Source organism: Cylas formicarius, unplaced genomic scaffold (assembly GCF_029955315.1).
Source record: "Cylas formicarius isolate icCylForm1 unplaced genomic scaffold, icCylForm1.1 PGA_scaffold_4__25_contigs__length_36172078, whole genome shotgun sequence".
Lineage (NCBI taxonomy): Eukaryota > Metazoa > Arthropoda > Insecta > Coleoptera > Brentidae > Cylas > Cylas formicarius.
The window spans coordinates 25,074,003-25,084,150 of NW_026844334.1; positions in this window are offsets into that span (position 1 = coordinate 25,074,003).

Below are 10,148 nucleotides of genomic sequence, written 5' to 3' on the forward strand. Positions count from 1 at the left end.
AATCATTTTAACATAATCAATTCGCATAGACGAAACATACATGCAAACAAAACTACAGGCGAGGAATAGCATTTATTTTTGAACCTTCGTTTTAATTTTTCTCAATAGTAGCTTTGGTTAATGTCAAAACAATCCCGTACGACGTTGCTGATCATTGATCTAAAATTCGTTTGTTCTAGGACACAGTTTTAGTGTTATTTGCTGGTTCTTGCAATAATGATTAACGATTTTACATGTTACACACGACTTGGATAACTTTTTAAACTAGGGTATTATTAAAGAAATTTCTAAATTCATATTTCTTATGAGCGTGTTTCGAGGTCAAAATATGTTTTTGATTTCTACTAAAATGTACGCCACAGTTACCCTGAGTCGAGCATAAAACTTTATATATTTAAATATTTGGAAACCGATTAGAAAGTTACATTTTGCTATTTGCAATAAAGAAAAACGTATTTTAAATTATGGAAACCAAAAATGTTCGAGAAATCAGCAAAATATTTTATTAGAAACTAAGTAAACACATAATGGTCAGACTATTTAATTTTTTTTGCAATACAAGTCTCTGCGCCACAGATCCTTGTAAATATCAATTTTCCTGCTCAAAGTAAGCACAGACATTCTCTAAAGATTTTAACTCTAATTCAGATATTTTTTGTAAAATTAAATAAAGTCTCCGAATAACCACTATTTTTTTCTTTACAGAGCCCAATGATAAACTTACTAACCGAATTGAACTTCCTTAGATAAATCGCTAAACTAAAACTATCATCTAGAAGACATGATTTTTAAGGCTTTTATGGGGGCACATATGAAAATTACGTCATTGGGTAGAGTGTGGTAGCTGAACTAATTTACTGAAGTGATATAAATAATGGTTTGACAAAATTTTTACCATCTAAGTTAGTTTATACTATCCCTATTAGTTTATACTATCCCTATACTATCCCACATTTTCAATAAACACATTTACAAAATGATTATATACTGAAGCACAAGAGAAAGCTAGGGATAGAATATCTTGCATAGTTCATAATGCACTTGCACAATTAAATCAACTTTATCTTCAACAAATATCTTTCGAGATAAGGGAATAAACTGTGGTATGTACTATCTTTAATTGTAAAGCACATGATATTGCTAACACCGTGAATTAGTTCTTAGTAATTTTTATGGCTAAAAACTAAAAAAGTGTATCTAAGTTTTTGATTTTAGGATGTTTTCGACAAAAAAATTAAATCGAAGCATAAAGAAATAGTCTGGAGGGGTGTATAGTTTTGGTTGGGTATCTCGGTTGTTACGCAAGCTTGCTCACTAGATTTTTATTAAATGCGAATTATAAAAAGCGAGATTTTGTCACTGTTTATTGAAACATACAGATATAAAATCCATACTTAGATATTTTAGAGGAATTTGTATAAAGCAAAACTAATTTCTTGAAAAAATCGTGTGTACCATTTAAAAAACAAACTTTGAGCAATATTTGAAAAACAATATTTATAATGATGCTGAATACGCTATTTAGCTTAGGCCCATTGAGCTTCCTCCGCTTTCCATCAAGTCTAGTGAAGTGAATTTATTTTTGATCGTTAGATAACTGAAATAAAAATATCCAAACACAAATCACCCAGTAAGTCGGAGAGAGGGTTTTTAAATTTTTGATGACATTTGATAAAGACACGGTGTTGTGGAAACAATTGTCATGTCAAAATATATAATTTCGTAAAAATCTGAACTTTTAGTTCTTATTTATTTTGATAAATGGATTTTCATCAAGTAAAAGCCACCTCAGTTCAATTTCAAATTTTTGTTTACTGCATGTTTGGTTTCATAAAAAAGCAGCCACGGATCGCAAAACTTACAAGCCTGTATGTTTATTAATAAGGGAAATTGCAACCAAAATGGAACACTACCTACCTTAGTTAAGTAGGATAGACAGTAGATGATATTGTAAATGCAAGCACTTGGCAGTGATCGAAAATACAAGAATGGTGTTACGTTCTTTACTATCATCACAGATATGGAGTTCGGAGATATGCTGGAAGCAGTGAGATGTCCATCCGTTTTATCCATTTTATCCATTCGTTTGCCGAGTTATGTTTATTCATGTGGGCTGCAGATTTCTGCTCATTTTATCAATGGTTTGTTGGGTCTCTTAATCAAGCCATTGTTACGTTGGAATGCTTTAGGATGTGATATTGAGATATCATTTAACCTTTGAAAATTAGCACGTATTACTATAATTTAAGTCAGACAGAGTATATTAAAAGTGCCGGATAGACTAACTTACCAATAAGAGCTAATTTCATGTTGCTTATATCCTGTCAATCGGCAATCCCAAGTCTTCAATTTCTAAACTTTAGAGCAATTGCTCTACATCTTATTCAGGGTTATCCAATATTACGTTTTGTAATTTCCGCCCGACATAATATTATCATGTTTCTAGAAATAATGTCTAGATTATTATTTTCTAATTCTTTCATAAATAAATCGAAATAAAATCAATTTACTTATGTCACAGTAAAATAGAACCATATATTTGTAAACGCCTGTTGAAATAGGCAAGAAAAAGGTAATGAAAACGTAATTAAAAAGGTTCATTCAACCTGCAATGGTTCTTTCGACTCGTAGTGAGTACGGTGAAATCCCTATTTGGTAATAAAGGATAGACATGCACTTTTATGAATAACAATCGCGTCGGCATCGTTATTTCCATTCCAATGACGACACTCTTATGTCACACACAAAGATGCGTCGATAAAAAGGTTGTCGAAGGCTTTAATTTCACATCCAGTGTATGCCTATCAATATTAAGACAAACGTCGTAAATCACGATATTACATTTATTTTTTAGTATTATATACTGTCTAATTTTCTTATTACCATGATAATTTAAAAATAATATTCCAAGAATCCTGTCCATTCATCAGAATAGTAAGTCTATTTTTTTATTATTTGCCTACAAAAATACATAATTTTGGTGTATTTTAACATGGGGTGAAGTGAACTTTTATTGAAAACAATAAGAAAAGTAAAATAAAAACTGAAAGTACAAGAAAGGAAAGAAAAGATTAAATAAAAAATTCTAAGATTAACTCTCACGACTTGCATCACTAACTCGAGGATTTTGCCTTCAGTCTTTGTTATTTCCTTAAGTTTCTTATTTCTTAAATTAAGGTTGAGAGCATTTTAAAGGTTGTTATGTCTGTAAAATCGCGATATATCTAAAAAAAAAACAAATTTCTGGATAATTTATTTTCGGAATATTATGGTTGTAGGTTAAATAGAGGTAAAACTTATTCTGTCAAAGAACCGCCTACTAGATTGACTTCCAATGATTTAGAAACAGGGCTCAATGGGAATTTTTATAAAATTATTATAAATGCAAAATGTTGCGTCAACATTTCAAATAATTATACATACTTACGGACATACATAACTATTTTTATTATTATTTTATTTATTTATGTATTTGATAACTTCAAGGAAATAATCGCAAAACATGTTTCAAGCTGCTTAAATAATACGAAAACAAATCAAAAGACTAAGACGAATTTTTATTAACAATAATAATAATAAAATCTGTTATTGATGTACAAAATAACTCAATGTCATTCATATCGTTGTGAAGTGAAGTGAATTTGAGAAGTAAATAGGTAATGAAAAAATTGACCAGTATCGGTTAATCTAATCAAAATGTTGCCTGCTTGGAGGTCCAATAGCAAAGTAAGTATCACTCCACCAAACCAAACAGAACAGGTTCTTCACTTCACATTTTCTTCACAGCTTCATGACTCGTTTGTCAAAATATGTTAATAATAAAGTGTAATGTTTGCTTAACAATTAGTAACAGATTTTTTTATAGTATATTATGCAACCAGTTTGATAAACATCACTTTTGTCATGAGTTTGGTTTGACACTAGCGAAGCTCAGCGGAGCGAGAGTTTAATTAACGAGTGATTGAACAAGTTTATCAACGTGTTGCATGCTATCCTTTTTCTATATACATTTTTGCATAACAGAATCAACACTGAGCGTGGCTCGCGACAGTGATTAATTTTATTTATATGTAACCCTCAGTTACCAACCTTAAAATAAATAAATTCAGTCAAAAAATGACATATAATATATATTTGTAATCAGATATAGATAGAAATTAGTTATTTATCCACAGTTAAACCGCTTTTATATTCTCCCTCAGAAATAATTACTTTAAATATCTCAACCGAAAATTGGTCGATATCACTTTCGTCGGACGTAAATTTTCTTGCGGAGGAAAGCAAACAAAGAGGGGGCTGACTATGAACACCAGGTATTGCGGCCTTCAAGGTCCAAGACTGTGCCCATCAGTCGTCCACTAAAAGTATTTTAATGGTATTCTCGCATTACTTTCACTCTTGGCGATGGGCGCACCCAGTCGACGAGGAGAACAAAATCGAGAATGTGTAATTGAAATTTGTAATGCAATATGACTAATTTGACTATAGTTATTGACTGGGATTGTCTCTAAAGGAAGGTAGTCGTATGGAAATTTATGTTTGATATACGCGACATTTTTTTATTAGGCTGGTTGGTTACTAAAATTAACTTTGACAAAGCCTTTCAAAAAGAAGTTTCTATCCAAACGTTATTTAAAAGTTTTTGAAGTTCTTATTAATTTATTTCCTCAATCAATACTTTTGTGTGTTTTTTTCACGATCGATAGCAGGAACTAGAATAGTAAAAACGTTTACTGCGCTCAATAGCAAGCAAGGATCTTCGGATGTTCTTGTAAACTTGAACAACCGGTTTTAAAGAATTAACAAAATATAAACAGTATATCCAGCAATAACCAACGATGCTGTCCATCAAGGCACATTTGTATCAAAAATTACAAAACTTTTTTACCGTTGTTATTTACAATCATAATCTAGATACTGAGTAAAAGCAATTGTGCTTCTGAATTATTTTTCCGAAGATTTTCAACAATTTTTTAATTATTTCCCAGTCCCATGGGTACTTCATCAACTGTAACTAGATTTGTAGCTAGCCGATGATGCTTTTATACTTTTATCACGCCAACTCCCAAACTCAGAAAATGTAAAATACCTAAGGAAAAACATTAAACCATTAAAAATGGTTCTTAATTCCAGAATAGTTGATACAAATATTTGACAAAACGAACTCTTTCTATATTTATATCAAGTGTTGCCATTCTTCTTGTTAGCATTTCGATCCACACATCAAAAAGATTATTGTTGCTTCAAATTTTATTTTTTCCACCAAAGCACTGACTTCAGTTGGTTGTTGATTACTGAGAATTGATAGCTCTTAAATATACTACTCCTAACTGTACTCTCATTTTTGAGAGTATGGGTTCCATATATTTAATAGATCGGGTGAGTATTAACAACTTTTCCGAGATAGTGATATTTCTTTGTTTCTCGTGTTCTTAACTTATATCACCTAATATTTCCATCGTAAAATTTGCCCAATCCCGCTTAGTATGAGATAATATCTCTGTCGTTACTAGTGACCTGTTACTTCTCGATCCAAAATAATTTCAAAATCTAAAAACCTGTAAATTTTAATTCGTCTGTATCCTTAGCCAAAATATTCGGGTCGAATAAACAACAGTTCATTGTTGGGATTACCAAATTAGTCCCAAACAGTTATCTGACCGATTAGTAGGTAATTTACACATCCTGTACGATTTTTGGAAGCAGACGCAACGAGCGTGAGACCCTAATCCTTTCCGTTATTTTTCCCACATGGAAGTCACGTGCCGTTTGAACCGTCGCGTCAGGATATCATGCATAAAAGTGCTCACTGAATTACAATTTGTTATATAACGCAAGCCTCTTGGTGCCACGGTGAGCACAGTATGGAAATCCGTAAAATTTACAAACGCTACATGCTAATTTTCGAAACTGACGTGATTCTTAAAACTAATTACCAACTGCAATTCATCTCCCATTAAACTTAAGAAAGCAATATTTTGAATTCGCAATTTTCAGTTCCGTTGCTAATTCCTTTTTTTTAAATTTATTATTTTAATAAACAGAAATGAAGAAAATAACTTCAACTTGGGCAAATTTGCTGTGTTAAGGTTTGCTTTTAATTTTTGATGCAATTTTTTTTTTGATATTATTAGAATAAATTCAGAATTGCATTGTAAGACAAGAGGAGAAATGAAAACATTTGTAGTCCACTTAAATTAAACCAATATAGACAAAAAAAATTACCTTCTTCGAAGCGATCATCAAACTGCAAATAATATAATCAATCATCGCTTCGAGTATGAATTTAAATGTAGATCAGTCAACCAATATTTCTTTGAAACAATAGTGAATATATATGATATGATATGATGGATATAATAAAAATGTCATAAAACTTGTGTGTCATAAATATTGCAACATCCAATATATATTTAGGTATATTGATGTTTTGTCGGTTAATTGTCCGGCTGAACTGTAACAGTGGTACACTATAACATTGTCCAATACATTTCCAGATTTTATTATATTAAGAATTTTACTTAGATTCAGTTTTACATCATCATACACTATTTTGCAATGCCTTTTTTATGTATTGTCAAATGACTAACCACTGACTAACTAATTTAACTAACTAAAACTATGGGAAAATTCCAGCCACGGGTTTTTAAACTCCAAAAAAAGTTAATTACTACATTTTAGGAGCGCGAGCATTGAAGATGTCATTTTCGAAACATCCAGTCGGAGTTCAACAAACGAACGGATGATATCCCGGAATAAATTATATACCAATATATGTATATATATTTATATGTTAATGTGTAGTTTGATCCTGAAAATATTTTGAAATGAAAGTTATCATGGAATTATTATTAACTGCAAGAATTGAAATTTGCGTCTAATTAATGTTCTATCAACCTTTTAAATGAATTATTTTGTAATGTAATAAGTTATACTGAGTAAATTTTTACAATATTGTAGAAATAAGAGTTATTCCTTGTCGCATGAGTTTTGCTATCATGATTTTTGTGAGTAACCTCGGTTGGAAACACATTGAAAACAAAAGCACTAAATTTTGCAAAACTCGTTATTCAGTTCACTTTTCAAGACAATCATTTCATTTAATGATGACACTCTCTTTTATTCTGCGGCAATAATGACGGAACTCGTAACACAAACTTATAAAATAAAAAAAAACAATTTCAGTTGAGCTTACTATTTATTAGAATAGAAGTGAAGAATGCTTTATATTAACTTAGCCGCATAAAAATTGTTTGTCATCGGAATAAAACTTAACAATCACATAACTGTACTGAGTAACTGTGACATGACTGCAACATTAAAAATTTAATTGTGATGCAGAAATAAACGCCTTCTTTTAATTGCACCTTTGCGATGAAGTTGTGGCAAATAAAATTGAAATCATGTACTTGGGTTTACAGAATTCATTATCGGATCTGTTAGTATTCATTTTTTTAAAACTCAATTTCTACTTTGTCCGAGGGTTTTAAATGAAGTGGGTGGGGTGGAAGCGTTGTAGGAGAAACTCCATATAAATTTTAAATATTTCCTTTGTTTTTATAACCCATGAGTTGTGTTAATCAGTCTAAAATATTTTTCACTTAACTTTCTTTTTTCATATTAGTTGCAATCAAGGGTTAAGGTGCTAACAATGGTTTTTTTTAACTTAAAAAGATAATCATTACCCATTTATATTTACGTCATGTAAAATCTTAATGTATCCGCACACATACAAATGACAAAATTGAGAGTGAAAGTTATCTCCTCCATGTATTTGTAATTTGACACTTTCACTGAATATCTTTTGTATTTATGAGATATCCAAAAGAATTATTATAGATGGTCGAAAAACTCATTAGCATCAGCTTAGTTTGTACAGCAAATATGAGAATGGGTTGCTATGTTAGTAAATCAAAACAACCAAAACTAAAAAAAATATACCATTTACCGATTTTTTCTCACAATACCATAATGATAAAGTTAAGATTATTTAGAATGTAGTTTGATTTGAAGTATATTAAGGAGCATTTCCAACTAGAAATGACTTATAATCATTCAATTAATTTCTTCGCTATAGAAATTACTTATGCAAACATGCCAACACAATCATTGACAATGATTTTTTCAAAATTATTTATAGAAAATGCAAATGGAGCATATTTATTGGACAATTAAATATATTCCCAACCTATATCAGAATGATTATATAAATTTAGGTTATACCGAGGGTAACGAAATATTTGTGGTGCAACAGAAGAATTCTTAAAATATTCTAAAGAAACTCTAGGAATGGCTTACCCCAAAGTATCTTAAAATTTTGTTATTTGCATAAAATAATTGACGGTCCATAACAAAAACTACAGCGAAATATTTTTGAAACTCAGTTTGGTTTCAGAACTGGTTTCGGTACAAGTGAAAGGCCTTTTAGCAATCAGTTCCTGATTCAAAGGGCAAAAGATTTGAACGATATAGAACTTTGGGATAAAAAAGGAGTAGTGATATGTCACTACATACATACAAATTGTCGCTACAGCTATTCGGAAGAACTATTCAAAATCACACTTCGACATCCGGACGACACAGTGCCGTTGACTGACATAGCTAAAGGCATTTAAAAACTAATAAATCGTGTCATCAAAATAATTAAAGAATATAAATAACACTCAGTTTTATGTTAATAATACACACCTAGAGCAAACGAAACATATCTCTTAGGTGAAATCTCAATCAAAACCGAGATCACTCACAGGAAATAAAATGTAGGATGAAGAAAGCCAGAAGTAGATTCACTCGCATACGGAAGGTGCTATATAAAATGCGTTCAAACTCGAATGCATATCCTCCGGTGTTACATATTTTCGGTATTGTTATATGGTACAGAAGCATGGACTCTTACGGAAGCTACATGCAAACGTTTAGAAGCCTTGGAGATATGGTGCTACCGACCCCTGCTCACAATATCATGCATGCTTCACGTGACACATGATTGCGGTATACGGCGATAAAAAATAAATGGAAGTTTTCAACACCGTTAAAACTAGAAAATTGGGATAGTTTGGACATGTGACGAGAAACGGAAAATACTATCTACTACAACTAGTTTAGATGCCAGATGAGTTGGAGAACTTCATGGTTTAAGAACCTAACAAAAATGGACTGCAATGATCTGTAATACCCTATTCTGAGCAGCAGTCAACAAAGTTATCTGAAGTAATGTGATAACTAACATCCATAAAGAATAAGCATTACAAGAATACTAACAAATGTAGAAGATGCCCTCGAGTATGAAACATTTTTATGGGTCGCTTTGTGGTAGTCGATTGCAGTAGTTCTCCCTCAACTAAACCAAGTCAGTCCAGCATTCCGACAATTTAGAATTAGCTGTGGATAAGTAATTTATAATTTTCTTATTACAAACATTTTAGAAAATTTAAAATTAAAAAGTGAAATAGGTAGACACTTTTCTTTATTTATCATAAGGTATTTCAACTTGATGATCATTAAAAATTAAAAACAAAACAGTAAACATAGAAAAAATATTTATTAAAATACAAACTCCGCCATTAAAAGTTAAGTTTGCTAACTACACAGTATGTATACTTAATTACGAGCAACGTCTGAGTGAATTTGGTTTTCTTAAGGCCTAGCGAAATAACATGAATGATTCGCGATGGTTAAATCTTAAAAACTATATCACGTTTAATGTCGGCTTTTATTTTTAAATTATCCTACCTTTATTCATAACCTATCAGCCCTTTTTCAGAAATTCTTTTGTTGCAATAGCCTTAAAATTTATAACCAGGTCCTGAGCTGTATTAAATCTTTATACAGTTCAGAGGTATTTAAGAAAACTCTTAAAAATTATGTTCTTTTCATGTGACTAGTTAAACTAGGTAGATAATACTGTAATAGAACATGCTTTGTACGTTGGTACAATAATATTGCCACCCTTATGAATTTATTGTAAAAGTATTTTTGCAAAAACTAAAAGCACTTATTATTATTATTAATGTAATTATTCTAATAGTAATATAAATGTAGTAGCACATAACAAACGAACTTTATGTGACATATAACGAAATTACGATTATACCTAAAATTTAAGATCTGAATTTTTTTAATTTCAATATACTTCCCCAAATCACACC